We start from the raw sequence: 26,753 nt of genomic DNA, 5'->3' as shown, positions 1-26,753 counted from the left end.
TATGTGAAAAAACAGCTGGTTAAAACCAGATATGAGAATATCTAATATTCACACTGTTCCTATAGAGCTGAAGGGTGTTTAACACCGTGAAGTGACAGACTATATATTATAATAAACTCAGTGTGTTGCAAATTAAGGTTAAACAATCCTAAATAGAAGGGGGGAAACTTTGACCAGGAACTATTTGACAGGAAAGGGAAATAATAGCAGGATCAGTGGCTGTGTACAGAGGCCTGTAATTGGGAGAATATTTTGACCCCGCTGAGCCCAGGAAAGCAGAACAAGCTGTCAAATGTGTGCCAAGTCCTGGGTGGAAAGCATCGCTCTGCCAGGCTGCAATTTCTTACCACTTTCTGTCAGTTTCCAACTTCAAACACACAAACATAGTCCCAGGGGTTTAAGAGGTGCTTGCAATAGCCCATCTTTTTATCTCCCGCAAATGTTCCACTGTGGAAAACTTTGCGTCGGCACAAGAGCCCCAGTGTCCTGAGGTCGTGAAAAGCGAGATGTACCTAATTTCCGAGGATTAGGGGGTACACTGGCTCCCAGAACAGGAGTGGGTGCCTCTGACCTCAGAACCTTGATGGGTACGTCAAATCTTCCCCCACTCAAACAAACAACCAGTATCGCCAAAAGCATAGAGTTTGATTAATAGGTCCGTTGATTCTTGGAGCGCTAGAACTTTCGGACCAGAAGTGAACAGCTATCAACCTCCAGCAAATTTCAATTTATTGTTTTATTTCCGGCGTTTTTAAGTCGCGTCAGTATGAATCAGGTCAGGCATACTTACACTGTTTGGGATTGCTCTAGTAACACATACTCTGTACCTCTTTTGAACTGAAGTCTGGAACTCTGTCAGAGTCAGTATTCTAGTTGACCACCAGGGGTCTTTGTTTAGCTCCGTCTGGTACCATAGGGAAGAGAATTACAGCTCCTCAGCTGAGAAGCTTTCAACAGGCCTTATATCAAACTACATAGAAATGTAGAGCACTCTCTTAAGTGTCATTACATGACTTAACACAATGAGGCACCTGCCATACAACCAATAGGGTTGAATAAACAAACGTGTCAGACTCTTGGTAACAGAGGTACAGTATTACCCCATTCGATAACAACAACTGTGGTAAGGGAAACTAAGTATGATGGGAATTAATTATTTCTCATATCTGTATGTGTCTGTCCTATCAGTGAGAAATGGTGTGCCTACGTGCCTTTCTCAGGTATGTCTGATGAAGCCTGGGTTGTTTGATCATAGTCACCCGTCCGCTTGGCGCAGTTTTTACTGGCTGTTTTACAGCCTTGGCGCGGGAGATGAAAGCAGCTCTTCGTTGAGGATTCACCGGTGGATGCCTGTCATGCTGCGTTAGCTCCCTGCCTCATCACTCACACAAACGGACCTTTGTCATGTGTAACACATACATTTCCTTATGTAATTTCCTGGCAGCAAGAGAGAGAGGCGCTGACGCTGGGTTTCCAGTGAGTGGCGCAGTGCTGAGTGTTAGGGTTAATCAGAGGAGCTGAAGGCTGCACAATAGCAGAAGATTAGTGCTGGGTACAAATAGGTGTGGAGCCTGACAGGGGAGCGGCTATGCCAAGTGGGTAAGCACCGGCAATCCATCAGCTGTCAAGGCCTCATTGTCTCCCAGAGGCACTGGTTACAGCCATGGGACGTGCCTGAGGGGGAGAGAGAGTGTGTGTGTGCGTGCACGTGTGTGTGTGTATTACTCAGGAACTCTATCATGCTTTCGATGATGGTGGGGAAGGACAACAGGCAGGATATGTGCTCCAGAGACTGTGTACTTCAGGAAGTGGACTGACTGATGACTGTGTACAAAATGCTGTGTTTGGACAGGCCTTCAATGGACAAGCTGTGACTTGGCTGTGTTCTGTCTCGGCCATTAGACAATGACGAAGCCTTTCAAGGGGCTTGTCTCAGGGTCTATCTGAGAAGGGATCAGTTGACAATAAGCATTATGTGTAGGAGCTCAAAGTACTGCGACAGTGATTCTCAAACCTTTTGAGTCCGGGGACCCCTTCATCCGGGACCCCCTCATAATTAGAACACAAGTCATGTGCGATGAAAATAGCCTACAGGGATTTTCACTATGACGTCTACAGTACATGGCTAGAGTCTCGGACCCGGGGAAACAACAGTTCAAAGGCCCACCATCTGAGAGAACATTTTGCAGTTTTGAAGCCAATTTCCTGCAATTCTACACATTTTTCCTTGAGTCAAAGAGACAAACTTAGTCGTTTTAAAGCTAAAATGACATTGCATTTATGTTTAAAAAAAGTGTCAGTTAGCCTAGCGGTTAAGAGCATTGGGCCAATAACTGAAACTTTGCTGGTTCAAATCCCCAAGACAACTCTGTGAAAAATCATCCGATGTGCCCTTGAGCAAGGAACCTAACCCTAATTACTCCTGTTGCTAATTGAATGTAAATATAAAAATAGAAATAGGGGAATAAATAAAATGTGTAATTGGTGGTAGAGTACTGTCTGATACCAATATCCCTGTGAGCCTGTAGATGGATAAGAGGACATTGTGTTACACACTTTAAACTTATTCCAGAGATCAATTGGACAAAAGTTGTTTAATCGGGTTAGTAATATTCATTATAAAAATTACATAAATCAAAATATCCCTCCGCTGACCCCACTTTGAGAACCCCTGCTGCCTGTTATAGTAAAATAGTATCATCATTTGATGTGGTAATGGATCATAAACATGGATTTACAACTGAACATTATATTAAACATTCATAAAAGGATCATTCACCCTGTTGCAGCAACATAGTTTGATTTACAGTGTGAAACAACTAGTAGCACCTGCTTGGCTCATGGCCCATTATGTTTCAGTGACTAAGTCAGAGTACAAAATACTTGATCTGTGGGAATACCCTCAGGTGTCCTTGGATTAATAAGTCAAAATGTTAGACTCATGCAGATACTCGTACCAGCAGCCCTGATTTCACCATCTCGGAACACTGTGCCAATGATGCAAGATAACCCAGCAGAGAGATGCTGTTCTAACATGCCGTTTGAGGTCAAGAGCACAGGTTCTCTCTCTTGTTTCTCAAGAGGAAAAATAGCTTCTGTAAGTGGGTGCAGTAGCCAACCATGATCTTTTTTTGAAAAACTGCATATGATTGTGTTATAAACATGATTACAAACACAGTCATGCATGCTAGGAGAGACTGAAAAGATTTGGCATGAGTCCTCAGATCCTCAAAAAGTTCTACAGCTGCACCATCGCGAGCATCCTGACTGGTTGTATCACCGCCTGGTTTGGCAACTGCTCGGCCTCCGACCGCAAGGCACTACAGAGGGTAGTGTGTACAGTCTAGTACATCACCGGGGCCAAGCTTCCTGCCATCCAGGACCTCTATACCAGGCGGTATCAGAGGAAGGCCCTAAAAAGTGTCAAAGACACCAGTCACCCTAATCATAGACTGTTCTCTCTGCTACCGCACAGCAAGCAGTACCGGAGCACCAAGTCTAGGTCCAAAAGGCTTCTTAACAGCTTCTAACCCCAAGCCAAAATACCCCTGAACAGCTAATCAAATGGCTACCCAGACTATTTGCCCCCCCCCCCATTCTAGGAAAGGCAGCTCTCTGTGTATTTTCTATGCGTAGTCACTTTAACTATACCTACATGTACATATTACCTCGACTAACCGGTACCCCCTGTATATGGCCTCGCTATTGTTATTTTACTGCTGCTCTTTAATTATTTGCTACTTATTTTTTTATTTTTTTTACTTAACACATTTCTACTCAACCAACGATGCAGTTTTAAGAAAAATGAGTGTTAAGGACTTGTAAGTAAGCATTTCACTGTAAGGTCTACACATGTTGTATTCGGCACATGTGACATATATCATTTGATTTGATTTGAGATACACTATATATACAAAAGTACAGTATGTGGAAACCCCTTCAAATGAGTGGATTTGGCTATTTCAGCCAAAGCCGTTGCTGACAGGTGTATAATATCGAGCACACAGCCATGCAATCTCCATAGACAAACATTGGCAGTAGAATGGCTTTACTGAAGAGCTCAGTGACTTTCAACGTGACACCGTCATATAGGCTGCCATCTTTCCAACAAGTCAGTTCGTCAAATTTCTGCCCTGCTAGAGCTGCCCCGGTCAAATGTAAGTGCTGTTATTGTGAAATGGAAACATCTAGGAGCAACAATGGCTCAGCCGCAAAGTGGTAGGCCACACAAGCTCACAGAACAGGACCCCCGAGTGCTGAAGCGCTTGGCACTTAAAAATTGTCTGTCCTCGGTTGCAACACTCACTACCAAGTTTCAAACGGCCTCTGGAAGCAACGTCAGCACAATAACTGTTCATTGGGAGCTTCATGAAATGGGCTTACATGGCCGAGCAACCGCACACAAGCCTAAGATCCCCATGTGCAATGCCAAGCATCGGCTGGAGTGGTGTATTTATGAATTTTTTCACCTTTATTTAACAAGGTAGGCCAGTTAAGAACAAGTTCTCATTTACAACTGCGACCTGGCCAAGATAAAGCAAAGCAGTGCGACAAGAACAACAACACAGAGTTACACATAAACAAACGTAGTCAATAACACAATATAAAAATATGTGTGGGAGAAATAAGTCTCCAGCTTCAGTGATTTTTGCTATTTGTTCCAGTCATTGACAACAGAGAACTGGAAGGAAAGGCAGCCAAAGGAAGTGTTGGCTTTGGGGATGACCAGCGAAATATACCTGCTGGAGCGCGTGCTACTGGTGGGTGTTGCTATGGTGACCAGTGAGCTGAGATAAGGCGGGGCTTTACTTAGCAAAGACTTGGAGCCATTGGGTTTGGCGACAAATATGCAGTGAGGGCCAGCCAACGAGAGCATACAGATCGCAGAGGTGGGTTGTATATGGGGCTTTGGTGAAAAATCAGATATGGGATCGCAATATGATATACTACATCCAGTTTGCTGAGTAGAGTGTTGGAAGCTATTTTGTAAATGACATCTCTGAAGTCCAGGATCGGTAGGATAGTCAGTTTTACGAGGGTATGTTTGGCAGCATGAGTGAAGGAGCCTTTGTTGCGAAATAGGAAGCCGATTCTAGATTTAATTTTGCATTGGAGATGCTTAATGTGAGTCGGGAAGGAGAGTTTACAGTCTAACCAAACACCTAGGTATTTGTAGTTGTCCACATATTCTAAGTCAGCACCTTCCAGAGTAGTGATGCTAGTCAGGCTGGAGGGTACGGGCAGCAAATGGTTGAAGAGCATGCACTTAGTTTTACTAGCATTTAAGAGCAGTTGGAGGCCACGGAAGGAGTGTTGTATGGCGTTGAAGTTCTTTTGTAGGTTTGTTAGCACAGTGTCTAAAGAAGGGCCAGATGTATACAGAAGGGTGTTGTCTGTGTAGAGGTGGATCAGAGAATTACCAGCAGCAAGAGCAACATTATTGATATATACAGAGAAAAGAGAATCGCCCGAGAATTGATCCCTGTGGCATCCCCATAGAGACTGCAAGAGGTCCGGACAACAGATGCTCCGATTTGACACACTGAACTCTATCTGAGACGTAGTTGATGAACCAGGCAAGGCAGTCATTTGAGAAGCCATGGCTATTGTGTCTGCTGATACGTATGCGGTGATTGAAAGAGTCAAAATCCTTGACCAGGTCGATGAAGATGGCTGCACAGTATTGTCTTTTATTGATGGCGGTTATGATATTGTTTAGGACCTTCAGCATGGCTGAGGTGCATCCATGACCAGCTAGGAAACAAGATGGCATAGTGGAGAAGGTACGGTCGGATTCAAAATGGTCGGTGATCTGTTTGTTAACTTGGCATTTAAATATTTTAGCAAGGCAGGGCAGGATGGATATAGGTCTACAACAGTTTGGGTCTAGAGTGGCTCCCCCTTTGAAGAGGGGAATGACTGCGGCGGCTTTCCAATCTTTGGGGATCTCAGATGATATGAAAGAGAGGTTGAATAGGCTAGTAATGGGGGTTGCAACAAGTTCGGCAGATAATTTTAGAAAAAGAGGCTCTAGATTGTCTAGCTCAGCTGATTTGTAGGGATCCAGATTTTGCAGCTCTTTCAGAACATCAGTTGTCTGGATTTGGGTGAAGGAGAAGCGGGGGGGGGGGGCTTGGGCAAGTTGCTGCAGGGGGTGCTGAAATGTTGCCCTGGACCCTTTACTGCCGACACAGAGCCCCGCTGATCCATCACGACTGGTCTGCCGATGTAACCATCCGAGTGGGTTTCAACAGGCTCTTCCGTTGCAAGCCTGCTAGCCCCGGCATGCTAGCCCCGGCACACTTGCCTGATAGCTGTCTGAATCGCTGTGTCTCCAGCTCACCTAGCTACTCATTGGACCCTATGATCACTTGGCTAGACGTGCCTCTCCCTAATGTTAATATACCTTGTCTATTGATGTTTTGGTTAGTGATTATTGTCTTATTTCAATGTAGAGCCTCCAGCCTTGCTCAATATGCCTTAGCTAGCCCTTTTGTTCCACCCCCCCACACCTCACCTGCCTTAAATAGTGCCTCTAGAGACAAAACCTCTCTCATCGTCACTCAATGCCTAGGTTTACCTCCACTGTACTCACATCCTACCATACCCTTGACTGTACATTATGCCTTGAATCTATTCTTCCGCGCCCAGAAATCTGCTCCTTTTACTCTCTGTTCCGAACGCACGAGACGACCAGTTCCTATAGCCTTTAGTCGTACTCACAATTCACCATCTGGCAGTCCGACAGATGAATCTGGATTTGGCAGATGCCAGGAGAACGCTACGTGCCCCAATGCATAGTGCCAACTGTAAAGTTTGGTGGATGAGGAATAATGGTATTGGGCTGTTTTTCATGGTTCAGGCTAGGCACGAACATTACAGCATACGTTGACATTCTAGATGATGCCATGCTTCCAACTTTGTGGCAACAGTTTGGGGAAGGCACTTTCCTGTTTCAGCATGACAATACCCTGTGCACAAAGTGAGGTCCAAACAGAAATGGTTTGACGGGATCGGTGTGAAGAACTTAACTGGTTTGCACAGAGCCCTGACCTCAACCCCATCGAACACCTTTGGGATGAATTGGAATGCCAACTGCGAGCCAGGACTAATCGTCCAACATCAGTGCCCGACATCACTAATACTCTTGTGGCTGAATGGAAGCAAGTTCCTGCAGCAATCTTCCAACATCTAGTGGAAAGACTTCCCAGAAGAGTGGAGGCTGTTATAGCAGCAATGCCCATGATTTTGGAATGAGATGTTTGATGAGCAGGTGTTCACATACTTTTGGTCAGGTTTTGTAGGTTAAGGTGGTTTAGTAGCAATGTTGTTTTTCTTAAAAATGTTTATGTTGGATAACGTTTAGCTTTTTTTAATGTATCCTTTATTTATGCATGTGTCCCATTCAAGTATAGGTATCTCTTACCAGGGAGCCCTTGCGGAAGTATGACAATATAACTCCAAGAAGTCCAGCCATGATTTAAAGACATCAGTTAGTTTAGGACCATGGGAGCTGATCTCTCTTGTGAATGGCTTTCTTAGAGATTAGAGAGAGGAGGTATCCATGGTGTTTCCATGGGGACTCCCAGGTCATAGCTGATCTGATGTGACCATCAGCTACCAGAGACAGTAAGCCACTCATGTTCTAGCTGCTAATCCACTTAACTCTACACTGAGTGTACAAAACACCTTCCTAATATTGAGTTGCACCACCTTTTGCCCTCAGAACAGTCTCAATTCGTCAGGGTATGGACTCTACAAGGTGTCAAAAGCGTTCCACAGAGATGCTGGCTCATGTTGACCTAAATGCTTCCCACAGTTGTCAAGTTGACTGGATGTCCTTTGGGTGGAGGACCATTCTTCATACACACAGGAAACTGTTGAGCTTGAAAAACACTGCAGCTTTGCAGTTCTTGACACACTCAAACCGGTGTGCCTGGCACCTACTACACTGAGTACACAAAACAGGCGCACCAGTTTGAGTGTGTCAAGATCTGCAATGCTGCAGTGTTTTTCACGCTCAACAGTTTCCTGTGTGTATCAAAGGCACTTAAATCATTTGGATTGCCCATTCACCCTCTGAATGGCTGTTAGGAGTGTGTATTGGAGGTGAAGTCAGGTGCAGGAGAGCAGAGTGTATTGAACAGGCACACTATTTATTCCGGTCCAAAATGACAGCACAAAGTAACATAAAATGTTCCCAAACATGGAACATAGACAAAAAGTAATGCGTGTAACAATATACACAATTCCAAAATACACGTAACACAAACAATCTTACACAAAGACGTGATGGGGAACAGAGGAATAAATACATATGGATTGATTGGGGAATGAAAACCAGGTGTGCAGGGAACAAGACAAAACAAATGGATACATGGAGCGGCGATGGCAAGAAAGCCAGTGACGTCGACCGCCGTACGCCGCCCAAACAAGGAGAGGAGCCGACTTCGATGGAAGTCGTGACAATGGCACACATACACAATCCATGTCTCAATTGTTTCAAGGTTTCTAAAAATCCTTCTTTAACCTGTCTCCTCCCCTTCATCTACACTGATTTGATGTGGATTTAACAAGTGTCAGCAATAAGGGATCATGTCTTTCACCTCGATTCACCTGGTCAGTCTGTGTCATGGAAAGAGCAAAAGAGTGTTCTTAATGTTTTGTACGCTCCGTGTATATACATACAACACGCATGCACACACACGCCAAAACATACTGGAGGAGTTACTGGCTAGCTACAAGTGGGTAGCTTAGCTAAAGAACTAACTACGTCGGTGACACATCGATGACCCACCAAAGGCAAACCCCACTTCTGTTAGAAAAGATGAGGAGTTGGACAGTTTTTTGTGCCAAAAGTTGACTGTTAAAGCCAATTTCCTGAAATTCTACACATTTTAACATTGCTTACAAAGTGTTCATATGCTATTTGGGGGGCATCTGAACTACAGGGGGGCCAAAATCAATTTGTTCTTAATATTGTGGGGGACAAGTAAGACATTCCCTTGGCAATTTTTTTTAATTTTATCTTTATTTTTCTAGGCAAGTCAGTTAAGAACAAATTCTTATTTTCAATGATGGCCTAGGAACAGTGGGTTTCTACCTTGTCAGCTCGGGGACTTGAACTTGCAACCTTTTGGTTACTAGTCCAACGCTCTAACCACTAGGCTACCCTGCCGCCCAGCTTTGCATTTCTTGACACACTCAAACTGGTGTGCCTGGCACCTACTACACTGAGTACACAAAACAGGCGCACCAGGTTGAGTGTGACATTTCGTCTATAGCATATTGAACCATGACAATAAAGAGAACGTTTACACTGTGGTACACAGTAATTGCACTATGGTATATTTATTAATAGGACATGCTAGAGACATATTTTCAAATTGTTCCTCGCATGAAATGTACCCTGGTCTGTCTGTCTGTCTGTCTGTCTGTCTGTCTGTCTGTCTGTCTGTCTGTCTGTCTGTCTGTCTGTCTGTCTGTCTGTCTGTCTGTCTGTCTGTCTGTCTGTCTGTCTGTCTGTCTGTCTGTCTGTCTGTCTGTCTGTCTGTCTGTCTGTCTGTCTGTCTGTCTGTTTGCGTGTCACGTCCCTGGGTGCGCTGCATAGGGAGTTCCCTTTGTACAAAGCACGGGGGAGAGGTGGGACGGGGACGGATTCTCCATGTCCTTGTCCCTCTAGCACCTCACACTGCCTCGCTCCACCGCTTCTTCCTCTCTCTCCCTGGGTCGCGCTGGGGGATCCGATGACGTCACGCACCAAACACACTGTCACATTCTCCCTCTCTCTCGTTCTCTCTCTCTCATCTTTTCTATTCTGGGAAGTAGTTCCACAAATAAACCCTGTGTCTCCCGATCGCAAACTCACGCTCTCAGCTTCGGCGTCTTCCTCAAAAACGGAAAAATCCTGTTGAAGAGCATTTTTTTACTGACAACTTTTCTTTATTTAGTGGCAGCATAAGGTTCGACAATAGTCCTGCAGAAGTCGATCTTTGCTAATTTTGCTCGTTCTTGTGTTCTCGTGACGTTTTATCCGGCAATTAGCGAAGTGTCAAGAGCGTTGTCATAGGTTGTCATTTCTCTGGGATGTTAGGCAACCTGGACGTGGGGTTTTGCACGAAACTTTAAATGTGACACGGTAAGTGACTAAATATAAACTGTCAGTTGATTTCCAGTGTACAATTTCGTTATTTTGTAACGAAAAATCTATTGTCTTTGTTCCGTTTATTATAATAGCTATGTGGGGATGGGGAATACCCAGCGCTTGCGCGCAGATTAGGAATGTTGCGTAATATCCTAAGGAATTTGCACAGCCAATGCAGCGGGCAAACGGTTTGTAAACCGATTAAGATGGATTCGTGGAGGAAGATTGTATTCTCTCTCCGCGGAATAGTCAAGACAATGCACCTTTCTCCGTCACCTATTGACTGTCGTGGTCTGTAATTTGATGTAGCCTACATCCTATGTTTCTGTGTGCTTGAATGTGTGTGTGTCTGTGAGAGGTATGGTGGGTGGTACACTAGCCCGTTCGGGGAATGTTCCATGACGTGTTCGCCGTCAAAAACGGGGCCCATTAAGGGGGTTCTCAGGCGCCTGCTTTTTTTTTACCCACTTTCTGGTGAAAATAATATGATTTAATGTAAAAAAAAAATATATAAAAAAAATTGTTCGTAAGAGTTGACTTGTATTATCCATTATGTATGGATTACGAATGGGTTGTTTCTGCACCGGATTACCCAACAGCAACATATGTACAGAGCTAGTGATGTTGAAAATTCAAATTTTCTCCTTAGCTTGTATTTTTTGCCTAACTGTTATTTCCTCCCAACCATTTGGTCAACATGTATTTCTATTATATTATTTTCCTAATAGAAAGCACATTTTTCAATGGCTTTTTATAGAAAGATAGTTTACAGAGATCTGTGCTCTGGCACATACAGTACCAGTCTTTAGGATGATACATTTTCATGTTTAACATCCTTCTTGGCTGTCCAATTTATGTTTGACTGATTGAACCCATGTCAATAATATTTACCTGCTGGGTCCTCAATCCATATTTCAGTCTGTCATCATGACAATGACAGGTGACTAAGTCATGTGTTTTTCATCATCAAAACAGAACTAACCATCAACATGTGATATATTTTCCCATGAAACATTAATGGATGTGCTCAAAGGCTTTACACCCATGATAACAGTCTATCAACACGGTACCACAATTGAAGCCTACGTTACCCAGTGGCAGCTTTTGTCTGTTTCTCATACAGTACCTTCATTTAGATGTCCTACATTGCTTTAATGCAGATACAGCAATAACCTACTATCCCATCATTGTAATTCACCTTTGTTGAGCATGATCTGACTCTAAACGGATATCATTCAGGTTCGGCACCCACAGCCAAAGGCAGAGAGCAGTAGAGTGGCACTGTGGATAGCCAACAAACACTGGGCATGAATTCTAAAAGACCTACATGCTGTACCATCTGTCCCACAGCGTTGTAGGAGAGGAGTGGGATATATTATGCCATACTGCACACATATTTTAGCGTGTCTTTGGCAGTACCAGCAACCTGATTGTGAGAGGAGGACGGTGAGGTTATGAGCCTGGAATACAGAACGTAAGCAGTATGATATTGCTCAATTTCACAATGGTCACTTAGCAGTGGATGAAACCCTCTACTCATCTCTTTGTGTGTGGACGTTTTTGCATTGTGTCTCTGGTTAGGGAGCTGGTCTATTGTGAAGCTTTATTTCAGATCTACAGTACCTGTCACAATATACCGATAAGAGTCTTTCCTCTACTGACTGCACGGAGACACTGGACCATTTGACAACAACAGGCTAATGATACAGTCAAATGTTCTGTGGTGGGGTAAATAAATAGTAGTCTAATGTCAATCTCTGCCTTTGAGCTACGGCCCTGAATACACACAGAACACGGAACACAGAACACAACACACAGCCTGGGAAGAGGAGATCTACTTTGCACCATTGTCGTTATGGAAGATTCCCTCTCACCACTTAGTTTCAAAGACCAAACCATGCAACACATTTAATGACTTGATTACCCAGAGAGGGAATGGAGTTGGGAACGGAAGACCGTGGTATCTAAAACTTGCTGTTACTAGTGGTTCTGCATGTATTATCTATAGTGGTGGCTGTAGTGTATAGATCAGGAGACTGGGATGCGAGGATATTACTGAGCATGGATCCTAGGTATCTTTGCCTTCATGTCACCCTTCAGTGATGGGAAGATGACAGTGATTCACACCTGAGCTGTGTCTGGCCCCTTCTAAGTCCTCTAAGCAATCTTTCTATCTAACTCTCTAAATTGTTGTTGTCCCCCCGTCCCAATCCCCAAGGGGGTTCCCAAATAGGACTGTGATTTAGTGAATGACCTTTGCCTCCTTCCAGGCCTGAGGGCACACACTTTCTAGTAGGCTTAAATTGAAGATATGGCAAATAGGAGTGGCAATATTGTCCGCTATTATCCTTAGTAATTTTCCATCCAAGTTGTCAGACCCCGGTGGCTTATCATTGTTGATAGAAAACAATCATTTTTTTCACCTCTTCCACACTCACTTTACAGAATAAAAAATGACAATGCTTGTCTTTCATGATTTGACCAGATATACTTGGATGTGTAGTGTCAGTGTTTTGTCGTTGGCATGTCATGCCTAAGTTTGCCAATTAAAAAATTAATTAAGTATTTGGCAATATCAGTGGGTTTTGTGATGAATGTGCCATCTGTATCAAGGCACAAGGCGAGACCCAAATTCAGACACAGGAGTCAGATGGTTGGAGTCTTACAATGTTTATTAATCCAAAAGGGGAGGCAAGAGAATGGTTGTGGACAGGCAAAAAGGTCAAAACCAGATCAGAGTGGCAGACAGGCTCATGGTCAAGCAGGCAGGTACAAAGTCCAGAAACTGGCAAGGGTCAAAACCGGGAGGACTAGAAAAAGGAGAATGCAAAAAGCAGGAGATTGAGAAAACCGCTGGTTGACTTAGAAACATACCAGACGAACTGGCACAGAGAGACAGGAAACACAGCAATAAATACACTGGGGAAAATAAGCAACACCTGGAGGGGGAGGAGACAAACACAAGGACAGGTGAAACAGATCAGAGCATGACGATCTGTTTCAATGATTGAGCTGAGTTTTATTTTTTCCCCAAAATGTAATTTAAGATGCTCCAAAGCTTTTTACTATCATTCTTTATATAATTTATCTTTGTTTCATAGTATAGTTTCTTCTTATTTTTATTCAGTTTAGTCATATGATTTTCTCAATTTGCAGTAAGTTTGCCAATCGGTTGTGCTTCCAGACTTACTTGCCATACCTTTTGCCTCATGCTTCTCAACCATACAATTTTGGGTTTACTACCATTTTTATTGTTCAGAGATGTGCTGGGTACTCTCTTCGTTCGCAGGACTTTATCCTGTTAATTGTTCCAAATGTCCGAACTGAATTTGGTAGAAGGGCTTTTATGTACTCTGCGCCATCGGCTTGGAACGCCTTACAAAATACTTTTAAACTGGAAGAACTTGTCCCGATTGGTGTTTTTAAATCAGGATTTTGAGGCTGATTCCCTGACCTGTCAATGTTTTTAATTTGCTGTTTTATGATTTTGTTATACTCTTGTGAATTCTATGGTTTTTATTAGATTACTTGTAGTTTATCATGTTGTCTGTCTGTAATTGTGTAATGACTTTGTGCTGCCTGTCTTGGCTTGGTCGCTCTTGAAAAAGATATTTCAAATCTCAATGATCCCTTCCTTGTTAAATAAAAAAATTCAATTCCACATCAATCCAAGGGGATTTAGCAGTTTTTACAGTCATTCTTAATGGGTGCATGCTTCTTAGTACCTGGAATAGTAAGAATACCAAGTGCAGGATCTGGTTGCTAGTCATTACACACCACAGACCAGCAAATATTCTTTACATCTTCAACATAAGAATCACTACAAATCTTATTGTATGACCTCTTTTACACTATATTAGGCCCAGCCTTTGGAACTTTAATGAGGACACAGAGGTCCAAGCACCTGGATGACCTTCAGACTAGTCGGTCCCTTTGATCTCAGTGTGGCATTGTAGATCCAAATCATATTCAAATGTATGAGATGGTCAGAGATGAGTCAAATGGTTAGAGATGGGTCATTGTGACCGTGTAGTTGTGGCTGTTGATCCAGGGTGTACTGCAATGGGTATGTAGGTCTGAGGTGTTGCTTGCATTACGCTAGAAATGTTTTCACGTCACAATACACTCAGACACCTGTGTCCTTCATCTGACGCCATGGAAATGTCTGTAACTCTGAAAACAGCACAGGATCCTGACCTTGGCTTGAAATCTTTACAATCATGTGATCACAAATAACAAAAACAGGGGTTGACACATGTGACTCGATGTTCAGGTTCCCCCCTCTACAGTATCTTTATGTAAGGTGTGTGTGTGTGTGTGTGTGTGTGTGATAGTCTGTATTTATATAAACAGGGTTTTCCGTAAGTACATGGATTAGCCAGCCAAATATAAAACTTAGCCATGGGCGGGAGAACAAGCCCTATTTTTGTGGCCTCTGGTACATTCGAATGCCTTGATTCCATAGGAAATACTCATATTGGTAAAATGAGTTGTGTTTTTCAGTAGAAATACATTATTTTAGAATTAAAATGACTGAAAATGTATGATTTCAGTAAACTAGTTGTTTTAGGCCTGTATGATCAGGACTATTAAACCTGTCTTCTCTTGAGATTAAAGTCATATTTATACTGAGCAATAAACTCAACGTATCAATTTCAAAGATTTAGTTACAGTTCATATAAGGAAATCAGTCAATTGAAATAAATCAATTAGGACCTAATCTATGGATTTCACATGACTGGGACTTGGTGAGGATGACCAGCACGCAGATGAACTTCTCAGAGATGGTTTCTGACAGTTTGTGCAAAAATTATTCAGTTGTGCAAACCCACAGTTTCATCAGCTGTCCGGGTGGCTGGTCTCAGACGATCCCGCAGGTGAAGGAGCCGAATGTTGAGGTCCTGGACTGACATGGTTACACGTGGTCTGCAGTTGTGAGGCCGGTTGGACGTAATGCCAAATTCTCTAAAATGATGTTGGATGGAGCTTATGGTACAGAAATGAACATTCAATTATCTGGCAACAGCTCTGGTGGACATTCCTGCAGTCAGCATGCCTATTGCACGCTCCCTCAAAACTTGAGACATTTGTGGCATTGTGTTGTGTAACAAAACGGCACATTTTCGAGTGGCCTTTTATTTCCCCCAGCACAAGGTGCACATGTGCAATTATCATGCTGTTTAATCACCTTATTGACATGCCACACTTGTCAGCTGGTTGGATTATCTTAATGTTTGGAGAAATGCTCACTAACAAGGAGGTAAACAAATGTGTGCACAACATTTGAGAGAAATAAGCTTTTTATGTGTATGTTTAATTTCAGCTCATTTAACACGGGTCCAACACTTCACATGTTACATTTATATTTTGAATCAGGGTACATTGTTACTGCAATATATGAATTGCCACATTGATGCATGTTCTTCAAATAATGTATTGTATTGACTCTGCTGCTGTGGACACATAGTGTAAGAAAACCAATGTAATTTTGTAATTGTGTGAACTATCCCTCTGACAGTTTGGCCTGTCATTCAATCACTGTCCGTGGGATTGTCAGGGGAGGGGGCAGGATGTTTATAAATCACAGAGTTAGGGTTTCAGATCCGTCAATTAGTCACTGTGAGTGGGACTTTGAGGGAAGACATTAGATTAGTAATACTGTCAGAAAAACTAGTCTAGTCTACTCATTAAATGTAATGTATTGTGTAAAAAACTGAATCTAATCTACTGTTCCAATTGAGTTTGTGGCAAAACCTAAGAAAAAATGTTGTGAGAAACAACATGTGTAAATTCACATGGAGCTGACTGCGGCCAACTGGAGCGCACAAAAAATAACACAGTTACTGAGAGGCGGTGACAGACAGCAGACTAACAAATCTTCACTCGCTAAGTGACTGACAGGAGCCTGTCCTATCAATAGATCACTAGAAGATGTTTGGCTACCCAATGAGCAAGGGCTATTTTGTTTCAAGGTTCCGTTGGTCCCATAGTGACAAATGACATTGTTTTGATAGCAACGTTGCTATGTTAGAATCAGCTATTTTTTTTATGTATTTGTTATTTAACTACGCAAGTCAGTTAAGAACAAATTCTTATTTACAACGACTGCCTACCCTGGCCAAACCCGGACGACGCTAGGCCGATTGTGCACTGCCCTATGGGACTCCCAATAACGGCCGGATGTGACACAGCCTGGATTCAAACCAGGGACTGTTGTGACACCTCTTGCACTGAGATGCAGTGGGTATGGGTAGCTACCGCGAGAATTTGGACTTCTATCAATGTGAAGTTGAGGGAAGTAGCTAGCTAGGACACCGGTAGAAAGTGTAATTCGCCACCCCGGAAATAGCTAGTTATTTTCCATTTGTTGACAAACAGTTTTCCATAACAGCTGGCTAGCTTCCTTAGCCAGCAGGAAGTCATTTGTAACTGTGGGCTACTCAATTCGCAGGGGGTCCATTGTTAGTGAGGATTTAACAGAAATCCAATCTCCTGTGGTAGCTATCCATAGTTGACGCTAACGTAGCTATCAAAACAATATCATTCGTCACTATGAGGCCAGCGGAACCTTGCTAACAAAGGACTCTGTGCATACTGGGTGGCCCGTACTCATTGGCTAGCCACCGATGCATGTCGTTCATTCTAGCGGGAGAAGGCTATACAGACTTTTCTGACTAGTGAATTTAAACTTTTAAATGAAAGTAAGCCTAGTTAATAAATGAGGTGGAAAAAGTAGCCGGCTGACAATGAGTCTGTTATCGGCTATTTAGCCGACCGCCGTCGATTATGGAAAACATTGAGTAAACCCCAGCAGTGTGTATGTGTTCCTCCTCACAGCTCTCAGGCCCCAGAGGTAAGGTGATAGGGCCACCTGTGACCGGGTCCCTGAGAGGGGCCCTTTGAATTATTCACCGGCACCGTGCTCCCTGCACCGTATACAGTTAATGGGCTGACGCGGTTCAGTGGTTCACCCTGCTAAACACTCACCCTGCTCTGTGGTTTCCCCTATTAGCTGCACATGTACACCTGCAGAGCTAGGAGCCAGGGGAGGGGAGGGGAAGAAAGGGAGAGGAGGGAGGGGGTGGTATGTAGCGCTGACTACAGCTCCCCTGGAGTAGCAGTGGAACAAGGAGGAAATGGCAGTGGTAACCAAGGCGACCCCCTCCCTCTCTCTTTCTCTCTACAAGGATGCTTTGTTGAGCCAACGCTGGGCTAACAGAATGTGCCTCCTGTTGCCCTCCTCGAGTGTCGTTTGGCCCATGTTTGCGTAGGGTCTGCCGGGCCGGGCTTCCGAAGAAAATTACCCTCAGATGGCTTGATATAAGTGGTGGAGGGAAATTGCAACAGTAGGAAGCTTGATAACATCTGCACCTGTGCTCTGTGGCTGTAACCCAGTGCAAAACCATAGCAGGCTGTTCAAGGCTAATGGAAGAGAGTAGTCCTTCAAAATAGAAAGACAGAATTGGTGAAAAAAAACATGTAATTTGTACGCCTACTAGTTTTATTCTCCTTCTTGTGTATCATGACACACTTTCCTTAAAAGGGAAAAGCCTGCATACATATACTTGTAGATTCTTGGCGTATTTGCTTTCCTTAAATGAACGGGTTTTCTCTGAATAAAGTGTTGATTTACAGTGTAATTGGCCCTAGCTGGGTATCAGTGCAGACAGGCATAGTGTGGCCGGATGGGGCTATTCACAGCTGAGTAATGACACTCCTCCTCAGATGCTGTCATGGACCACATTGACTATAACCGCATAATGGATCAGTGTGACACACATGCACATGCACACCCACCCACACACAGGGCTATATGTCTTCTAAATGTGAACCCCTGTCAATGGAGCAGGACATGGCCACTTAGGAAACAGAGGGGCAGCAGTGCAGGCACATTCTGACAGAGAGTCAACACATGGAGTAGTCTTTGTGCTGTTGTCCTCCTGCTACTCCTCCTCCTCTGGGTGACTGAAAGGAGTGTATCTCCTCCGCCGGCTGTGCCGATGCCCTGGAGGAGTGTGAACGCTGTGTGACGTCCTCGCTAGTCACTCGCCCTGGCTGCACAACAGGAAACACTCATGGCCTCCTCCTTCCTGCTCTCAGAAAGAGGTAGCCTCTCTCCCTTTCTCCCGATTTCTTTCTTTTCTTTTGCTTTCTGCAGCGGTAAGACCAGCTGAGACCTACTGGTATGGCTGCACTCTGCCAGCCAGCAGCCACTGATGGTGTGTCACTGGCTCGATTTATTCCTCCTCCGCTCCCAGCCAGCCAATCAGACCACAGCTGCTTATGCTAAAGAAATATGATAATTTTTTTCTCCCGCTCTGCTCCCACCTCTGAGCAGCGAGCAGTGCTAGAGGCAGAGAGAGAGTGAGCAGGCAAGCTAGAGAGAGAGAGGGAGGGAGGGAGGGCTGCATACAGTAGAAAGGAATAGTTCTTATTCTCAGAGCCGTGTGAACGGCGCTCGTAGAGGCTTGTGCGACTTGGACTCTCTGGCTGTGATTTCTACCCCCCGCCCCTCTCCCCCAAGGCTCCCCATCGCTGAAGGGATGCAGAGGACACCGAGTCAGGTGGGCTGCTGTGAGGCTTGGCTCTGGAATACTGCTGAATAATGTCGGGAGAGAGATAGATATGAAGGAAGCGAGATAAAGAGAGAGAGGGTGATACAGAGAGAGAGAGAGAGAGAGAGGTCTTGTCAGTGTGTTTCGGTGCTGCTCTTGTCACCTGCCTCTCGTCAGCCAAGGAGGTGAGGTGACATCACAGTGAGTATGTAGGACAGAGGACGGGGCACAGAGGACAGGGGTGAGAGCAGAGAGGGTCTCTCTCAGGGATGGTGGTAGAGGCTCCACCACACCACCTGAAGGAGAAAGAGGAGCGTAGCAGGCTGACAGGCACAGATACACAGAAGAAAAGTGTGGGGAGGAAGTTCACTGATCACTTTGTGCAGAATATACATGAATACCAATTTACACTTTCACTGTGTTTGTCTGGGATTTGGGTGGTATTTGTGCATGGTCATGCACATTTAGCCACTAGTCTTTATATTCTGACAGCCCGTTTCTCTTTCTCCCGATCACAGAGTGTGTGAAGAGGGTGTGTGCCTGGATAACTTTGCCAGGGAGAAGAAGTCTGACAAATCCCAGAGGTATGTTCCCATACTGTACTCTACTGACTGGACTGTACCGTTTTTCATCTGTATATCTCTGGTCAGCCATTTCCATCATTCTTTACACAGGACAGGAGCTACATCCTAGAAGGGACAGCTCGCTAGAGGTGTTAACGTGTGAATTTCTGTCTAAAAGTGAGAGATCTTTAACAGAACCAATGAAGCTGTTTCTCTTTTTCTCATAATACCCATCATTAGAGGGTAAAATGGCAGTCCCTTTGTCTGATAGACAGGTTTGAATGAGGCGTAATGTAGTTATTTTGTAGAATTATTCTCAATGTCACTGCTGAATACCATGGTAACCAAATGACTCCGTTAATAATCTTTTGCCAAGAGTATAATATCCTAAATTTAGGATGTTTTTTTGTGTGCACTTTTTCACCCGTTAACATATTAATGCCGCTAGACTAATTATGGTGCAATTATTTCCATGCAATGGGCTTGATAAAAGAAACAGTCGGCGTCAGATGATGTTGTTGACGCTGTTGACAACGTGCAGCAATGTAGCCTTTGAAGGTTTAAAGAGCGTCCTTCTGTCACTCGTGTCACCGTGTCATATCCTGTTCCTTTATACGTCTCTCTCTCTCTCTCTCTCTCTCTCTCTACTGCTTCCCTTTGTGCCTTGTTGCGGAGGTGGTGTGTATTCCAGCTGCAGCACAGTTCTTTGACTGACTGAGGCTCTCAGTGGGGCTGCAGATAGAAAAATACATGTAAAACACTGATAACCATCACACTGCTGAGTGTGTGTGTGGGTGCGCCCGCCCCACACGTCCGTCAGTGTTAGTGTGTGAATGTCAGCATCTCGTCGTCCCCGGCTCACACAGGAAGTGGGAGTGACAGTGTGGGGGTGCTTCAGTGCTACCTGTGGCTGCGAAATGGGGTGACAAGCCTGGCAGTGCCAGTGTAGGTGGGTAACGGGGGCACAGGCAGGGATAAATGTCACTAATTGCACAACTTTGTGTGGCAAGCTGCTCAACAAGAGAAAAGAGAGACTTCTTCCCTTCCTGTTTGAAAAGGAGAGCTTTCCAGTTCTTGAAATGACTATGGTTTTATCGATACGTTATTAAATATTATATTGCAATAGAATTTGATACCGTTTATTACTTCAATATTTTTTCCTCATCATTTTGTACCATATAGTAAACTCTGGGTTGGTAACTGTTTATTTTTCCTGCAGACACAATCCAATGGTATTAAGTGCTTAGTCGGTTAAAAGGAATTTATAATCTTGTTTCTCTCTGCCTTGGGATCTGTCATCATGCAATGTTTATGTTTCCGAGCTCTATTTTTCTAAGATGACAGGAGAGCACTGTAGTAGAGCCCTCCAGTTGTTGTTTCATCTGCTAATTGGAGATTCATGCAACCCCCTGGAAAACTGTGGGATCCAAAATGGCGTCCAGTGAGTCAGCTGAGCAGCAGGAGCTGTCAACAGCCGGGAGAGTTTAGACATCGGTTCGTCAAAGTTCAATATAGCGGGTATTGGGGGTGCAACTGAAGCTTTTAGTGGAGTGGGACGCATGGTGTTTTGGGAGGGAAGACGTGGGAGAAGACGTCAGTCGTGAACAGTTTATGGAGGCTCTCTGTATTTAGGTCATGTCCTGTCCAATGGAAAATAGTTTCCATGGGTCTTCAGTGTAGACAGACAGACAGGGAAGTAGGATTTATACAGTCTTGCCTGCGGGTGTATAGCCATAACCCCTCCCTCCCACAGAGCACCAATGGACTCTCACACAGAAGTGGGGTGAGCTTAATGTGTTATAATTTATGAATAGTGGCTTGATACATGGTAACATTCATATTATTATGCCAAATGATTATCAATGTTACCTATGTTTATTGTCCAGTGACTTCTTGTTTCCGAAGCAGTACGTTAACCATTAAGGTATATTTACTCATAGACGGTGCTTGCATTGTACAAGTGACAGTGGTGTCTCGCAGTACCTTCCTTCTGCTGTTATCCATAGCTTCATGTTCCCAGTGGAACTGCCTGACATGCTTACAGGTCAACCATGGCCACTCTGGCCCTGCTGTCACCCCAGCCAGCCATGCACCCAGGAGGCTCATGCGAGGTAGGATTTGAGTTACACTGGTGCTTATTTCGTATTCAACAGGAAACACTCCCACCCCACATCCATGTCGACAAGAGTCTGTCTACTGTGAAGTTTAATCCCCATAGGAGAGTGGCTACTGTAGCAGAAGGTCAGACTACCATGCCCTGGGTCAGATAAGACTTCTCTGGTCTACTCTCTCCTTTGGTGTAGTAGTGAATGTGTGCCTGTCTCCCATGTGCAGTGTCATACAGGCATACAGAGGTGGAGGTGGCTCAGCTCTGTGGCCTGTCACGCGATGCCCTTGAGTTCAGTGCTGTCACTGTTTGTCATGCGGCATCGGCCCAGCCAGCTCAACTCCCTCTGAAAGCAGCGGGGTTCTGTCAGCGCCGCCATCATCAGCCCTAAGCCCAGAGAAAGGTCAATGCTGCCAGGCGGAAGGATCGGACCAAGGTGCTGGGGCTCAGACACTCGCACACCTGGCAGGGAGAGCTCGGACACAGAGAGAGATCTGCAGCTACGCTGGTCACCAGGGCTAAACCCCATAATGAGCCGTCGGCTCCCTACTAGCTCAGATCAGCTCCCGTCTCCCTGAAGCAGACACATTTAGGTACATCGTGATGGGTTGGTGGGATTTAACAATCCACACACGTAGACTTTCTAGGTAAGTAGGTGTGCTTAAGGCAAATAGGGTAAGACCATGAGACCTCTGGCGCAGTTGGAGCGTGTGTGTGTGGGTGTGTGTGTGTGTGTGTGTGTGTGTGTGTGTGTGTGTGTGTGTGTGTGTGTGTGTGTGTGTGTGTGTGTGTGTGTGTGTGTGTGTGTGTGTGTGTGTGTGTGTGTGTGTGTGTGTGGTTATGCCTGTGTGTGTGGTTATGCCTGTGTGCGTGGAAGGGCTCCAGGCGTAGAAGTGTTGTCAAGCTGCCGTGTCCCCTCTGACCGTATGGCCATGGGGAGTCCCAGCAGGACAGGAGAGCAGGCAGCTTACCACAGCTATAACGTGCTACAGCAACCCCAGGCACAGCAACACACTTATTGAATACTGGGCCCCCAAAGCCCTCCCTGGCCTCCACTGGACAGCCAAGCCTAGTAGGAATCTACCCGACACTATGACTGGGCTGTCTTTAGGGTTTCAGTCTGCAGCATCACTGCCATAAACCACCACCAAAGACCGAAACCAAAAACCTAAACATCGATCTCCCTCGTCATCCAAAATAAAAGGGTCCACTCCAAGAGAAACACACAGCCATATTCATAAGTGGCCAAAGAAAATGGCCGGCCACTTTATGAACCACAGCAGGCATCCCGAAAGCTTGTCATGGACTGGGGAGCTGAGGGGGGAGGAAAATAGATGAGCGCTATTGGTCAGCCCGGCATTTGCTTTGATTCAAGCTGCCGGCGTGGTAGACAATAGATAGAAAAAGAGAGCCCTAAAGTAGAAAGACACATTCTGTTACTATGGGAACCCTCAGCACGCGGCTCAGCACGTCCTTGGCAGAATCAGATTGAGAGTGTAACAGTATGGACGTACGGGGCTGAACAAGGGAGAGGAGAGGAGGGGGCGCTCAGCCTGTGAAACAGCTGTGGCCAAATATATCCCCCCCCCCTGGGGGGGGGTTAAATATTGCTGCTAAGAATTAAGGCACACGTGATTGCCCTGTGTGCACACGACGGCCGCCTCTCATGTAGGTACTCACAACCCCAACACGTCAGTTAACTAGAAAGATAACCTCCCCCCCTTTCTCCTTAGCCCTCCCTCCCTCTGACTGTCTCTCTCTCTCTCATTCTACTTCTCTATTGATTGGATACATTAACAATTGATATCCAGGAGTCAGGAGCAGTGGCTAGACTGATGGCTGTGCTAATGTGACGAGGTTGTTAGCTGGCTCCCGGCTGCTGCTGCTGCTGCTGCTGACTAATTGTGTTGTCTGGGTTTCACCTTCATCAACACACGAGGGATAGGTGATAGTCGATATGTTGTAGCACAGCGCGAGCGGCTATTTGCCTGTTCATGCTGGTGTACACAGGGGGCAGCAGCATGCCAAAGCGCTGCGTCTGCATCGGTGTGGACTTAGAACAAGAGCTCTGCTCGGCGTGTGTGCAGGAGTCTTGTCAGATCTGGAGCGGATCTCACACACATCTATGGACATGTTCAGTTTCTAACACATGCACGTTCATAACCGTACAGAACCATGATCACGTGGACTCATATGCAGGGAATTGAGTGGTGTGTGTATACATACACTTAAAAGTCACATTTATTCCCTCGCCACCACGTGAACACGATCTCTGCTTATAAGCAACTAGTCTCACACAACAACAAAAAAACCGCTCCGCACGTCGGTACATCTCCGTGAGTCCACACCCATTCACCCCTGTTCACCCACATGAACCCATTATTCTGAGTTGTATTGTGTTACCGTCATTTTGTCCTTTCACTCTGTGTCCATGGGGAGGAAAATACATGCATGTCACCCACACACACACACACACACACAGTGATCCATTTCCCTTTGGTGCTGGGGGGATAGATAACAGAGCATTTTTTAATGGATGGATTGAAGCGTCGCTGAGTACCAGTTTGCTTGTTCCCATTTCATGCAGCTACCCAGAAGTCCTTGGGCAGGCCTTATGTCCTTAGTCAAAGCACATGGAAAGCAGTGTTTGGGGATGAGGAAACGTACGGCGCAGCGGCTCAGTACAGTAAAGGCATAGCGAAGCACGGTTTCATTTCCTCTTCCTCTTCACCACACATGCAAAATGATGCGCTCACAAACTCACGTCTGTGCAGCCATGCATACTTCCTGTTTAGGGAAGCTGCGGAAGCGTGCAGAGTTCGCGTCGGTCCGTCCTGATGAGAGAGATGGAGGGGGAGATCAAGTAGGGCTGGAGTGATTGCACCCATCAAGATACGCAGACCTGCCCCTTACCTCCACTCTACCTCCTCTTCCCACACATGCTGAAGGGGTTCTTGATTAGGTACGGACTGGTACGACCTGAGTGTAACATGTGGGTCCTGAAGAGCCCATACCATTGCTTACCTCAGTCTCCCAGCTATAGTGTTGATAGACAGTAAGCTGTATCTCAACATTTACATGGGCATTTTAGTCATTTAGCAGATGCTCTTATCTAGAGCGACTTACAGTAAGTGCAAGGGTGAAGATGGATCTGACAAGCTATATCCCGTGTTACTATATCATTAGTGCAGTACACTACAGTTCTACCATAACCCACCACTACAGCCAGACCAGTCTAGGTGGTACGGACTGACTGGACCAAAGAGGGATGATGAGCTACAGTAGGCTGCAGAGCTGTGCTCTCCAACCCTTAAGCCCCCCTCTGTCTGTCTCTCTGGACCCCTGCCTGCCTGACTGCCTGCCTGCCTGACTGCCTGCCTGCTGCATAGAGGACACTCCACAAAGGGATCCTCATCTCACACCTGTTCCTCCCTGCAACTGTGAGCTTGATCCCTATCTCTCTCTCTCTCTCTCTCTCTCTCTCTCTCTCTCTTTTGCCATGGCAGAACAGGTGGCGGGCTCGCAGGAAGAACCAGTTGGTCTCCCCGGAGCCCGCAGCTGTGCCAGGCGGTGACTAAAGTGCTACTTCACTACGCCCACGCTCTCTAAAGAGCAAATGGCAGGAGTGTCCCTCGTTAGCTCGCTCTGCTCGCTGAGTGCCGATGGAAGTCTGGGGACCGAGAGAGGGGGTGCGGGCAGGGGAAGGAGGAGATAGAAGCGGGGAGGGTGTTAAGGGGCGGTGGGGACTGACTGAGGTACATGGTTTTCTAGGAGAGAGAGAGCGAGAGATTAGTCGTTTTATCAACAAAAAAAATCCCACTAGTTTCAGGCACTTACACGTGAAAGAGGAGAGAGAAAGAAAAAACCGTTTTTCCGCCCAGTGAGATTTGTATGAATGGTAAAGGTTTGCCATTGTCACCACTTCCTGCTTGTGTGTCCTGCTACTGGAAGGTTGTCATTTCATTCTCAGCATGACTGAACTCTCAGTCCTTTACATGGACACATGTGAATCTGTGTGTGCACGTGTTTGTGATTGCATGTGTCTGTGCGTGAGCCTGTGCGTGAGCCCTACAGGACAGTGCTGCCTGCTGAGGAGATGGATAGAGCCCCTCTGACATTGCCATATTTGCACTTCCTCTCTCTCCATCTCTTAATCTGGCCTGTCTGCCATTAGTGGACCCCTTGCTGTTCAGCCTCATTCAGATTGCCTTTCACTGCGTTAACCAGAGGAGGGAGAGAGGAGAGAGACGTGAAAGCCGGACAGACGGTGTCTCTTCTCTTTATTGACTCCAATGATGAGATGATGGGAAGATGGCGATGATACTCATCCACTCTGCAGTCAGAGGCAGGAACCATGGATGCGTTACAGTATTTGATTAGCCACAGTTGGCCACTCAGACTGAAGCACTCCTTACACCCTTACCTCACACCAGACCAAAGATGTTTGTTTTCATTTGGGGTGGGGGGTGGGGGAGTGACAAAAGGTCAATAGCTAGGAAGATGTGACACTGAAAGTCGGAGCCTGGTTTAGCTCACATGGCAACATCACATCAAACGCCTATAAAGTGCTGACGAAGTAGCAGGTCAGTGTACAAACCCAGGAGAAGCATCCCTCTGTGCACGCAAGTGTGTGTGTGTGTGTGTGTGTGTGTGTGTACGTGCTCTCTCCACTATCCTCCAGCCTCCTTCTCTGGCTCTTACATAATACCCTCTTTAGCCCAGAGTGTATTGACATGTATGGGATGAGAGTGGCAGGGGATTGGACTTTTCTATTAGCCCTCAGGATTAGCTAGCGCTCGCTAGCTCCCAGCTTAGCTCCCAGCTCCCATCACAGGCAGCCAGGGCATTAAAGAGAGAAATCTCTACATCACCAAAGTCGTCATGAATTTGTAAGGACCCCAGAAAAACATGTTTTGAATGCTGAATTTCAATACTGATGCTAGAACTTCAAGCAAACAGACAAACAAATTGACAAGAAACCTAAGTAGGCCAATATTATTCGTCCATTTTTTTGCGATGGGTGCTTTTGATAAGTTATATGTACGATATGCGTGTCTTTGCATGTGATTATAGCTGACTCTCCCTCTTGCCTGGAGAGGTTGCCTTTTCCGCCTGTGTGTGTGTTTGTGTGTGTGTGTGTGTTGCCATCCATCACAGAGCTGGGCCCTTGATCACAGAGCTGGCAGTCTTCAGACGTCTTCAGCACTGAATCTACTGTGAAGCGCAGTGTCAGAGGTTCTGATGAATACAACCCCTCCCTCCCTCCCCCCCCAAAGCCCTAGCGATCTGTCTGTAAACATTGATCCTCTTCCTCATCCTGTCAACGCGCAGCGACACCCCAAAGACAATATTTGCAAAGAGAAAATGGTTCCTTTTCTCCGTAC

The 26,753-nt window shown here is 45.4% G+C and overlaps 1 protein-coding gene across 3 annotated transcripts in view; it reads left to right on the top strand.

Moving 5' to 3' along the window:
- Positions 1-9,730: 9,730 nt before the first annotated feature.
- Positions 9,731-26,753, top strand: part of LOC135557608 (transcription factor HIVEP2-like) — a 93,127-nt gene continuing 76,104 nt past the window's right edge. Inside the window, exons 1-2 of one of the 3 annotated variants that reach the window (XM_064991045.1) lie at positions 9,731-10,138; positions 19,218-19,283. The gene's annotated coding sequence lies outside the window, so the exon portion shown is untranslated. Of the gene's footprint in view, positions 10,139-18,564; positions 18,709-19,217; positions 19,284-26,753 lie in introns of those variants that run through there. The other 2 variants (XM_064991044.1, XM_064991046.1) reach the window with 2 other exon arrangements.

The sequence above is a fragment of the Oncorhynchus masou genome, chromosome 16, assembly GCF_036934945.1.
Source record: "Oncorhynchus masou masou isolate Uvic2021 chromosome 16, UVic_Omas_1.1, whole genome shotgun sequence".
Lineage (NCBI taxonomy): Eukaryota > Metazoa > Chordata > Actinopteri > Salmoniformes > Salmonidae > Oncorhynchus > Oncorhynchus masou.
This window is presented reverse-complemented; position numbering and strand designations above follow the sequence as displayed.